The 13,170-nt window shown below is 35.7% G+C and overlaps 1 pseudogene; it reads left to right on the top strand.

The window, feature by feature from the left end:
* The first annotated feature begins 8,389 nt into the window (after positions 1-8,389).
* LOC109386998 (elongation factor 1-alpha 1 pseudogene) lies at positions 8,390-9,792 on the top strand (annotated as a pseudogene).
* The last annotated feature ends 3,378 nt before the right edge of the window (positions 9,793-13,170 follow it).

Below are 13,170 nucleotides of genomic sequence, written 5' to 3'. Positions count from 1 at the left end.
ACCAATTAAAAGGTTAATCTCACCCAGAAACACTCTGAAGCACACCCAGAACAATGTTTAACCAAATATCTGGGCACCCCGTGGCCCAATGAAGTTGACACAGAATTAGCCATTATGATACTTTCTCATATTACAAAGGGAAACTATAAATGAAATGTTCTCAGTCAAACAAGAAGGGTGCTTCTATCAGAAATATAGAAAAACACAAGAAATCTTAGAAACGTGGTTTATTTTTATTATTGTTTTTTTGTTTTTGTTTTTAATTTTATGAGTTTATTTGAACCAATAACTGAGGACCAGCCCAGGAACAAATCTCAATGGACTGAGAAAATTCTCCCTAAAAGTATAATTTAATATTCTCCTTTTACCAATAAACAAGCTGGCATACAGGGAGAGTGGTTGACTTTCCTACAGTGACAAAGACTAGCAAAAAGCTAAAATATAGAATTTCTCAAACTAAGTCTATAAACTAAGTTAATCTACAAACACTATGCCTTCTAGAGTTCACATTAAATATAATCATGGGAAAATTTCTTAGTCAAAACAAAATAAAACCTTGAAATGGACTGGGATTATTTATTAAGAAGTGTTTTAATTAATAATTGGGTAGCATGGGAGACTTATAGCATAAACTATCTAGTGTTAAACTGTTCTGGTTATAATTCCAACTTTACAAAAATTTTTAGCTTTACTTGTTTTTGTTTATTAAGGTATAATTTACATATAGTAAAACTGACCCTTTTAGGAGTACAATTCTATGATTTTTGGCAAACTTACTCAGTCACGTGATCTCCACCACACTCAAGATATAACATTTGCATCATCCCCAAATTTTCTCTCACAAATGTTTATAGTCAATATTCTCTCCCCATCTCCAGCCCCTAGCTTTCGCTGATCTGTGTTTTGTCCTAGTAGTCTGGCGTTTTCCAAAATTCCATCTAAATGGAAACATATAACACATAACCATTTACATCTAGCATATTCCACATTGCATAATATTTTGAGATTAACACATGATGTAAGATGTATCAGTAATCCACTCCTTTAACTGAGTAGTATTCCTTTATATGGATATGTTTCAATGTATTTACCCACTCACCAGTTAATGGGTATTTGGGTTGTCATGTGCATGCTTTTGTGTGGACAAATGTTTTCATATTTTCTGGGTAAATGTCTCCAATTGGGTTTGCTGGGTTATTACCTTTGATGATAGTAATACATAAATACCCCATAGTTTGTTAAAAACTCATGAAGTTTTTCCTGGTTAGCAGGGAAATTGAAACTAGTAAAGGCACATTAGTATGGATGAGATTAGTCAGATACTTGGTTAACATAAATTGAGAGATGTTTGATGAAGAAAGAGCAGAAACCATGGGCCTGGTTTAAGGCAATACTCTACTACTTAATTCTGTATGAATTTTACAATTTCGGAAACTCAATTTCCTAAACAATAAAATGAAGGGAAAAATAACTACTTTATAGATTTACTCAGAGGATCAAAGGATTTAATGTATGAAAAGGCTTTCAAAAATGTAAAGCATTTATTTTTCTTATTCAAGATAAACTGATTTATAAATATTATGTTAACAAGATGATGCTATTTCAATATCTCCATCAAAATCTATGGGTCATTTTAGTTTTCAAAAATTACAATTTAATGTATTTTTTCCATGTAAAAACTCTAACCTAGAGTGTCGTTTATTTCATTCACTCAACAAATTTTTACTAAGTGCCTATTATATGCCAATACTGGAGACAGTCAAATAAGAGACAAAACAAAACCCCTTGCCCCCATAGAGCTTTCAGCAATTTAATACACAAAATAAATAAGCAAATTACTATGCTAGAATATAATAAGTGCTATTGAGAAAAGGAAAACAAGAGGGGAAATTTGGAGTGTTATGCAGTAGATTATAGTTTCTTTCCCTTAATAGGGAAAACAGTTATGGCCCACTCATGGTCAGGAAATGTCTGTGAATGCGATACAATTAGAAATAACTAAGGATATGAGCCGTATAAGTAGCTGGAGCAAGATCTGTTTAGACAGCGTGACTGGCATATTCAAGGACAAGCGAACAGGGCAGGTGATCTGCAGAAAAGAAAGCAAGAAGAATAGTAAATGAGTTAAAAGATATAAGGGAGGGAGTAGGTGTGATCACATAGGTCCTTTAAGCCACTTAAGGAGGGTTTTCATTTTTACCTTGAATTAGATGGAAAGCCAATACAGTATTTTGAGTAGAGGACTGACATTTTTTTTCCTGTGTATTATTTTCCTATTGCTGCTCTAACAAGTTTTCACAATCTTAGTGACTTAAAAATAACACTGATTTATTTTCTTACAATTCTGGAGGTTTTAGGGTTCTGGAGGTCAGAAGTCTGAAATGAATCCTGCTGGTTAAAACCAAGGTGACTGCATTCCTTTTGGAGGTTCAAGGGAAAATCTGTTAACTTGAACTCTTCATGCTTCTAGAAACTGCCTGCATTCCTGTGCTCATAGCCCCCCTTCCCCCACTTCATTTTCAAAGCCAGCAGTGTAGCATCTTCAAATCTCTCTCGGACCCTATTTCCTCTCATTATAAGGATGCTTTTGATTACATAGGGATCACCCAGATACTCCAGGATAATCTCCCCATCTCAAGGCCCCTAATTCAATCACATCTATGAAGTCCCTTTAGTCATATAAGGTAACATAGTTACAGGTCCTGGGGTAATTAGGATGTGGACATTTTCAGGTGCCACAGTCTGTCATGAGGTAATGGTGCTTTTTGATGTTTTTGATGCTACTAACAGGCAGCAGGAGACTGGAATATTGAATTGGAAAAAAAAATGTGGCGATATTTACCACCATTTAATGCTATACAGGAAGAAGAGTTTTCTGGATCCGGACATGATTTACTCATGTTTGTGTTATAAGAATCCTCTTCAATGCAGAGGATGAAAAACAAAAACAAAAACAATTTATCTAGATTCTTCAGCTTAATAAAACTAAAATGTTAAGAAGCCCAGACTCTAAATGATATACTTCTGTGTTAATGAGCATGATTTCTAATCCATGGATTGATCTTACAGACCATTTTAGTCCTAAAATGTGAGGGCCAACTGCTAGTGATCCTCTACTTACCTGTCGCTTTAAGTAATTTTAAAGACCTTCTTTTATCTAACACAGTCCCTTTTGAGTTTGGGTAATTGATTCTGGCTTCTAGAATTTAAATATTATTTTGGAAACCAAAATAAAATAAAATAAAACCAGTTTTGAGAGCTATAAGCTGAGAGCTAAGTCCTGGTCCCTGGTGATCCAGTGGATTTGAAGATAAACTGTAAGACTACTAGACTGCAAACCATTTATTCTCCAAACATTTGCTTTTTACTTAGTTTGTTCCTCTTATTTAATAACAAAAGCAACAACAACAATAATAGCTAATATGTATGGAGTACTTAAGTGCCATCACTGTATTAAATGCTGTTGATATATTACCCTTCTTTGCAATCTTGATACAGGTACTCATAATAGCCTGATTGATTTTGCACAGGAAAAATCTGAGACAGTCTAAATAACCTTATCAAGCTTACAGAGCTTAATATTTAATGTACTAATATGATAAAAAGTAAATCATGCCATTGAAAAGAAAGAAGAAATTTTCATATATGAAAATATCTGGCACATCAAAATATTCTGTTATAATATTGAAGATTGGATAATATAAATATGATTTACATAATCCCACTATGGCTAGTGTTAGCATTGGAGACATATGTTGACATCTGTATATAATTAAACTTGAGTATGAAAATGTAGAGTATAATAACCAAGTTAATGATAAATACCATTTGAAACTAAATGAAAAGTCTCCTAATTTTCTTTTATTTTGTATTAAAAGCAATAGGATTTAGTTCAAAAATAATTTTATTTTCCATTTATGCCCAAATGAAAGGAACAGAACACTTGGCAGCTATATACTTTTTTTTCTTTTAATGTTTTTTTTAAAAAGACTGTTGAGTCACTTTTCTTATTACCATCAAAAGAAAAATGCTCCATGTTGATATCCTAATAGTGGTCATTTATAACACATTTGTAGAACTAATTACAGAGAAGGAATTTGTGCTCAAGACTTTATTTCTGTAAAATGAATGCAACGACAAAATGTTCCCACTTTCTTTTTTCTTTTAGTGATTACCAGTTCAGAGAATGAGCTTCTTACATTTGAAACCAGTTGGTGAGGATAGCTGTTTTCAATATCTTAATTCTTTAAAGCCATTTTTCACAATTTGCAAGGCATTCACTGGTTATAGAGCACAAGACCATAATATCACTCTGGGAGCAGTAATATTGAAATTGAGGCATCAGAGTTTAATATTTCTCTGGCACAAACATCATAAGTCAGGCAAACTTCTCACTGCCATAGGTGATAAAACCCATGACAACACAGGACCAGGGGATTTAGAGGGATACACACTGATGACACACCGAGCACTAGTCATCCCAAAGGAAAACATTAATTTCTTATATCAAATGCTTATCCATAGTGATTCAGCTTGTGACCTTGTATACTGGAGGCATAGTTATGAGTAAATGGTGAAGTCTGTTCCGTGTTGTGTTCTCCAATCCACCATGACTCATGGGCCATATTTTATAATGTGTGCTTTTGGGGCATGCTTTAAGTTGTTTAAATAATATGTACTTTATCAAAAGTTAAAGAAAGTAGTATTCCATGCTAGGACAGCATTGTAGAACACTGACCTTTTCATATTACAATGTGCCTCCGATGCCTCTCTAATGGATATCTTGACATTTTCATTTGAAATGATTGCTGTGTTCTCTGACATTTTTGTCTCTGCCATTGAAATTATAGGGGTTAGCAGCAATTGTTTGTAATTACCTGGCATACAAATCATTTGCAGGTATAAGGAGCATACAAATATTTTTTTAACTCAAAATGTTCCTGGGTATATCTCAGAACACCCAGATTTTGCATCCTTGCAACTATTAATATAAGAATTAAAAATGTGTGTAGCATACCACAGTATCTTAAGGATCTAAACATTTTTTTTCAAATAAAAATTGAATTGAATGCTCATATTCCCCAAGTTTTGTGAATTTTGTTTTTATAAGTTAATTCATTTATACTTTCCATTTTGAGTTTTACTATAGCATGAAGAATGCAAACATGAATTTCAATTCATGTATGCATGCATGCATGTGCTTATAGCTTGTTTTTTAACTTAAGATTTGAGGTTGTTACCTAAATATATGAAAAGGAAAACAAATAATGAGAAAATTGGGATTAAAATATATGAGAAAAGTAATAAGGCAAAGGGAAGATTATCTCATGGAGAGGCATCTTATGTGACTGTATATAGTTGATAAAGGTGAACTCTAAATTTGATTCTGAAGTTCATGAAAGGCAAAGTACCAAGGAAAAGTAAAGAGTTACAAGACTCACAGCATCCAGCAAACACATTTAAGAGAAACACAACTTTTCCTCAAAATGAGACCTTTGTCAATTTTCTCCCATGAGTCTTTATGAGGAGAATGATGTCTTTAATACCGCAGTTCATCCTTTAACACATGCTTTGTATAGTTCAGGGAGAACTCGTGGAATCATGTTGTTGAGCATTGAATCCTGGCTTTAGAACTACTGAGCTATTAACCAACTAAAAGCTCATTGCTTCCTCTGTAAAGTGGTGGAAAGTAACTTCAATTTTACAAGGCTGTTGGGAGGTAAAACTAGGTTAAGTTTAGTGAAGTACTTAGATCAGTGTCTGACACATTTTTAGTAAATGAATATTAACATTTAGTGACTGCAACATGCTCCAGGGTAGTTAATAGGAGTGTTGATGTGTAATTGTGTAAAAGTATATTTAATGTCCTCCAAATTAATGGGGTCCAGGAATGTCAGTCTGGTTTAGTCTAAGGAAACAATTGAGAACATCTAGAACGATTTCCAGAGCATAATCTGCAGAACACTAGTATCATAAGACGGCTCACACATATTTTGTGAAGCAGCCCTTTATATTCTTTCTACAGGCTGCAGCGTGCACATTAGCATATTTGAGGCTCTGAAATACCATTCATTGAACAAGTTATTTAATTTAACTATGTTTAATGCAATCTTTTATTGTTTTTTTTTTGTTTTACCATTGGACCCTTCTTATTTGTTTTTATTACTTAGTAGAGCCACGTATTAGTATGTACAGATATTAGTGTTCAGTTGTATACAATTTAGGAAGCTGTGCTCTATGTAGATCATGCTGTATGCATGACCCTAGGCAATTCTTCAAAATGCAATTTCTTACAGCTCCATTTTGGAGATATTTAGATGGCAAATATTTCAAGGTCATAAACAAACTCAGGATGTAATAGTTTGTGTTGCTGAATAGGATCCTAAGCACAAGACCTGGCTGGTGATCAGTCGTGAAAATAATGGGCTTTGATAAGGCACGTGCTTGAAAGGACGGTCAACATAGTCCCAAATTTATATGGGCCAAAAAAGAAACAATTAGCTGGAATAAAATCTTAAGATATCAGTTCTGGGCCCACTTCAACACAGTCATACAACTGAAGCCTCAGAGAATCCAGTATATGAAGTTTAGTGTAGAATATTTCCAAACCAGTTATCTAACATAGCCTTACTCACAGTCCAGTATTCAAAGATATAGATGAATTAGCTCTCAATTTTACTACTTAGAGAACTAAATGATTTTACCTCTTCCTGAAACACAAGTGATACATGGAGTTTTGTTTAATACCAGCTAAATATCTTCCCTCCTTCCTTTCCTTCCTTCCTTCCTTCCTTCCTTCCTTCCTTCCTTCCTGCCTGCCTGCCTGCCTGCCTGCCTTCCTTCCTTCCTTTCTTTCTGAGTAAACATTCTTAAACCATCTTTTTCTGCCAATACAGTAAAACCTTGGATTGAGAGTAACTCGGTTTGCGAATGTTCTGCAAGACGAGCGAACATTTCTATTAGGTTGATGCAAAATAGGGGTTTTTGCCATTACTCATAATAATGGCACCAACCTAATAATACATTTTAACTTGGTAAACAAGCGATGTCTTGCAATATGAGTAGTTTGTTTCTGGAACAAATTATGCTCGCAAACCGAGGTATTACTGTAATTACATAGAAGAACTAATTATTTGTTGAGATCACTCTTAGAACTTACTAACAAATATATATTTTCACAGGAAAGTACTGACATTTGACTTCAATATTACATATGGCTCATTCAAAAGTAGTAGAAAATCATTGTCACAAATTAAATATAAGTGAGAGCTGACCAAAACATATCCTTAATTTGTGCTACATAAAATTGTTATCGTTCTGCCCAGAAACATCTCCTACAAACTTTCTAGTGGTAGCGTTAAATAAGAACTAAAGATTTTTACCTTTAAAATTTTTCTTTCAGGTAAATTAGAATAAGCTGAATAAGAGAAGGGAGTCTAGATTGACTTGTCCCTGTATGTCTGCTGTATGGTGAAATGCCAGGTACATAATAGATGCTTAAAAATATTTAGATAAAATAATGGATTCATGAACCCTAGTGGAGAACCTCAAAAGCAGAATGATTATAAGGCTATCACAGCTGTTTATGGAGAGACACAAATATTTCAAGCCAATAATCCATGTAAGCAACTCTGCCTGGTCTCACCTACCTGTCTTGCCATGGCAACCTATAGGGATACAATTCTAAAGTAGTTTAAAAAAAAATTAAGAAAGGTATTGGTGTAGTCCAAAAGAGGTTGATATAGAAACAGGATGGTTTTTGTATGTCACTTCCATATAGACTGCCTCTTGGTTTTGGCCTCATTACCTTCCTTGGCAGCCCACTTAGGCCAAGTGCTTGTAAGCGCCTCCTCTCCTCTCACCTCCCGTTCCCTCCCTGCCTCTCTCTCTCACGCTTGTACACACAAATGGTCCACTTATGATCAATGGAAAGTACATATATTTGATCCATCATATATTACAATGAAGTTACTTCCCAAAACATAGCTTTATACTCTGCTGCTTCAGACAATTTTTTACCTTTATTTATCATGCATCACATGATATCAATGCAATATGCTGCCTAAATTCCAGGATACACATGAAGCCCTTCTCACTAAAGAAAAATAACACACCTATCTATCCTCCATGGGAAAAGTGAGACTACCAGAGTATAAATAGACAATTCTAAAATTATTTCATTGAATTTATAACCTCCTTATAGATCTTTCCAACTTCTTTGGGTAGATTATAGATGAATAGTCAAATAAGGGTTCAATGGATTCTTGGTTACTGAACGCCTGTTTCGAGAGACATCTCATGTGGTCTAGTACCTCAGTATACAATGTAGAGGTGCCCCCTCACCCCCACCCCTGGCCCCAAACAAGTTTACTGCCAGAACAAAGGTGTCATGAAAAACACTGCTAAATCTAAGCCAAAATGGGAAAAGACTCATAACATAGTCGTCACTGGACATGTAGATTCCCACAAGTCTACCACTACTGGTCATCTGATCTACAAATGTGGTGGGATCAATAAAAGAACCATTGATTAATCTTAGAGGAAGGCTGCTGAGATAAATAAGGGCTCCTTCAAGTATGACTGGGTCTTGAATAAACTGAAACCTGAATGGGAACATGGTATCACCATTATCACCCTGTGGAAATTCGAGGTCAGCAAGTATTGTGTGACCATCTTTGATTCCCCCAAGGCACTGAGATTTTATCAAAAACATGATTACAGGCACATCTCAGGCTGACTGTGCTGTCCTGATTGTTGCTGCTGGTGTTGGTGAATTAGAAGCTGGTATCTCCAAGAATGGACAGCCCTATGAGCATACCCTTCTGGCTTACACAGTGGGTGTGAAACAACTAATTGTTGGTGTTAACAAAATTGATTCCATTGAGTTGCCCTATAGCCAGAAGAGACATGAGGAAATAATTAAGGAAGTCAGCACCTACATTAAGAAAATTGGTTACAACCCTGACACAGTAGCATTTGTGCCATTTTCTGGTTGGAATGGTGACAACATGCTGGAGCCAAGTGCTAACATGCCTTGGGATAAGGCATGGAAAGTCACCCATAAAGATGGTAATGCCAGTGGAAACATACTGCTTGAACCTCTCAATTGCATCCTGCTACCAACTCATCAAACTGACAAGCTTTTGTTGTGTCTGCCCATCCAGAATGTCTACAGAATTGGTGGTATTGGTACCGTCCCTGTGGGCCAAGTGGAGACTGGTGTTCCCAAACCAGGATGGTGGTCACCTTTGCTCCAGTCAATGTTACAACCGAAGTAAAGTGTGTTGAAATGCATCATGAAGCTTTGAGTGAAGCTCTTCCTGGGGACAATGTGGGTTTCAATGTCAAGAATGTGTCTGTCAAAGATGTTCATCATGGCAGTGGGGCTGGTGACAGCAAAAATAACCCACAATGGAAACAGTTGTCCTCACGGCTCAGGTGATTATCCTGAACCATCCAGGCCAAATCAGTGCCAGGTACACACCTGTGCTGGACTGTCACACAGCTCACATTGCTCACAAATTTGCTGATCTGAAGGAGAAGACTGATCATCGTTCTGGGAAAAAGCTGGAAGATGGCCCAAAGTGTTTGAAATCTGGTCATGCTGCCACCATTGATATGCTTCCTGGCAAGCCTGCGTATGTTGAGAGCTTCTCTGACTATTGTCCTCTAAGTGTTTCTGCTGTTTGACATGAGACAACTGCTGTGGGTGTCACCAAAGCAGTAGACAAGAAAGAAACTGGAGCTGGGAAGGTCACCAAGTCTGCCCAGAAAGCTCAGAAGGCTAAATAAACATTATCCCCAATCCTACCACCCCGGTCTTAATCAGTGGTGGAAGAACAGTCTCAGAGCTGTTGTCTCAATTGGCCATTTAAGTTTAATAGTAAAAGACTGGTTAATGATTACCATGCATCGTAATCGTAAAACCTTCAGAAGGAAAGGAGGATGATTTGTGGACCATTTGTTTTTTTGTGTGTGTGGTGGTTTTTAAATTATTAGTTTTTTAAATCAGTACTTTTTAATGGACATGACTTGACCTGTCACAGAATTTTGAGACCCATTAAAACAAAGTTTAATGAGGATATATATATATATATATATGGTAAAACCTTGGACTGTGATTAACATGGTTTGCGAATGTCCTCCAATACATTTTAACGTGGTAAACGAGTGATGTCTTGCAATACGAGTAGTTTGTTTCCAGAACAAATTATGCTTGCAAACCAAGTATTACTATACACACACACACACACACACACACACACACACACACACACACACACACAATGTGGAGTCCTTGTAATTTACTGTCTTAACTGAAGAACCAACTTTATCAGAATTCTGGAGAAAAGTCAAAGATTTACAGAAAACAAGTGAATAATAAATCAAGAAATGGTTAGGAGAGATTTGTGAAAACGTTTCTTGCCCTTACCCCACCTCCCTTCTGGCTCAGTGGCAGTCTTGAAGACAGCAGGCACATTTACAGTGTGAAAACTTGGTCCCTGGTTCTGTGGTACAGAGCAGATTTTACTCACAAATTCTTGTGTGTATCTGTGCTGAGGGTGACCTGAAGTACTGACAAAAGACACCCATCTTTGTTTTGTCTAATGAGAAACCAGCTAAGAATGGAAAAGTGGCAGGCATCACTCAAAAACATTATAAGGCTAATTAACAACCTGTAGCTGCCTGGGGCAGAAGATTACCATTAAGACATACATATAATTGGCTATCTAAAACCTCAGAAGAAAAGCTGAGGAGAGATTCTGTTGTATACTAGGGCAATTAAAAACTGATATATGTTTGGGAATTTAGAAAGCCACCTACACACCAAGAGAAGGTGCATGCTCAGAAAAGACCCCAGGAATCCTAAGCTTTCACTCTGGCTATTCTATAGACTTAACATAAGTCTGGAAAGGGCTGAATTAGTGCATCAAACTGAGGCAATCTGAAAAGGAGACATGTTTTCTTTGCATGGTGTTTTGTTTCTTTGTTCTTGGCATTCAAGGAAGTATCTGTAAAACTACTAATTGAACACAATCTAAGGGAATGCAGACTTAATGGTGACAATATACTGTAAGAAATACGATGTTTTCTGGATTTGTTAACTAGCTAGATGGTGGGATTCCTTTCATTATGCATATGTATACCAGGTCAACACGATGTACACTTTAAATAACCTGTAATTTTATATGTCAATTATACCTCAATACAACTGAAATTTAAAAAATGAAAAAGAAAATGTAAAAATATGGTCTTTTCAAAACCAGTTTGGAAAAGTCACTAAACAAACAAACATCTAAAGCTTTTAACAATCACAAGACAGTAAACCACGAGGAATGAGAAGAATCTGATTTCAAGAGTTACCACATTATAATATTCGAATTCCTAGTAGTTTTACCTTTGTTTTAATGTACTTAATTATGAATTTCTATACTATAATTTTTAATAATGGCCTTCACAACTGGCTTGCAAAGTATGAGCCTGCTCTTGCACTTTGTAGGACAGGCAGTACCCGATGCCTCCACTACATATTCATGTTAGAATGTATTATAGAAATAGCTTTATTTATTTATTTTTTAAAGATTCTATGTTTTCAGAATAGTGTCAGATTCACAGCAAAACTAAGAGGAAGGTACAGAGATTTACCATATATTCCTGCCCCGGTTAGCAACATCCTTCGCCAGAGAGTATATTTGTTACAACTGATGAACCTACATTGACACATCATAATTATTCCAAGTCCTTAGTTTTCCTCAGAGTCCACTCTCGATGTACATTCTATGGGTTTGGACAAATGTATAATGACATGTATCCATCGTTATGGTATCATACAGAGTATATTCACTGCCCTAAAAATTCTGCCTCCTACCATTTATTTCTCCCCATCAATCTAAATTTTGGCAACACTGACTTTTTCTCTGTCTCCATAGCTTTGCTTTTTTAGAATGTTATATAGTCGAATCAAATGGTATGCTGCCTTTTCACTTTGGCTTCTTTTACTTAGTAATATGCATTTAAGTTTCCTTCATGTATTTTTGTGGCTTGATAGTTCATTTCTTTTTAGTGTTGAATAATATTCCATTGTCTGGATGTACCACAGTTTACTTATCAATTAACCTACTGAAGGACATCTTGGTTGCTCCTAAGTTTTGGCAATTATGAGTAAAGCTGCTATAAACATCTGTTAACTGGTTTTTGGGTGGACATAAGTTGTCAGTTGCTTTTATTAAATACCAAAGAGATTGACTGCTGGATCATATTATAAGCGTATATTTGGTTTTCTAAGAAACTGCCGAACTGTTTTTCCAAGTGGCTGTACCATTCTGCATTGTCATCAGCAGTGAATGAGAGTTCCTGCCCTTTCAAATCCTCACCAGCATTTGGTGTTGTCAGTGTTTGGATTTTGGCCATTCTAACAGGTGTGTTTTGCAACTTTTCACACGTTTATTTGCCATCCATTTATCATCTTTCATGAGGTGTCTTTGGACCATTTTTTAAATTGGGTTGTTTGTTTTCTTCCTGTTGAGTTTTAAGCGTTCTTTGTAAATCTTGAATAACAGTCCTTCATCAGATGTGTCTTTTGCAAATATTTCCTCCCAGTCTGTGGCTTGTCTTCTCATTCTCTTGACATAATCTTTTGCAGAGCAGAAGTTTTTAATTTTAATGAAGTCTAGCTTATCAAGTATTTCCTTGATGAATCATACCTTTGGTGATATATACTGAGGGTGCCAAAAAATGTATACACATTTTAAGAAAGGAAAAGACTGTATTAAGATTGTAATACTCAATATATGGCTGATAATGAAAGATAAATACAAGTCACCTTTGACTTCTGCAATTACAAGAGGTGCTCAGAGTGGTTACCATCAGTGTAATTTTAATACAGATTTTTTCCTTTCTTAAAATGTACACATGTTTTTTGGCACCTTCTGTATAAACAGTAATCTCTGTATCTAAGATCGTTGAGCTTTTCCCTATGTTATCTTCTAAGAATTTGTACTTTTGCATTTCACCTTTTGGTCTGTGGTCATTTTGAGTTAATTTTTGTGACAGGGTAAGGTCTGTGTCTAGATTCATTTTTTTTCCCATGTGGATACCCAGTTGTTCAAAAACCATTTTTTAAACAACATGTGCACCATTGTATTGTCTTTGCTCCTTTGTCAAATATTA

The sequence above is a fragment of the Hipposideros armiger genome, unplaced genomic scaffold (assembly GCF_001890085.2).
Source record: "Hipposideros armiger isolate ML-2016 unplaced genomic scaffold, ASM189008v1 scaffold_144, whole genome shotgun sequence".
Classification (NCBI taxonomy): domain Eukaryota; kingdom Metazoa; phylum Chordata; class Mammalia; order Chiroptera; family Hipposideridae; genus Hipposideros; species Hipposideros armiger.
The sequence above is the reverse complement of the archived record's forward strand: the minus strand, read 5'-3'. Positions and strand labels throughout refer to the sequence as shown.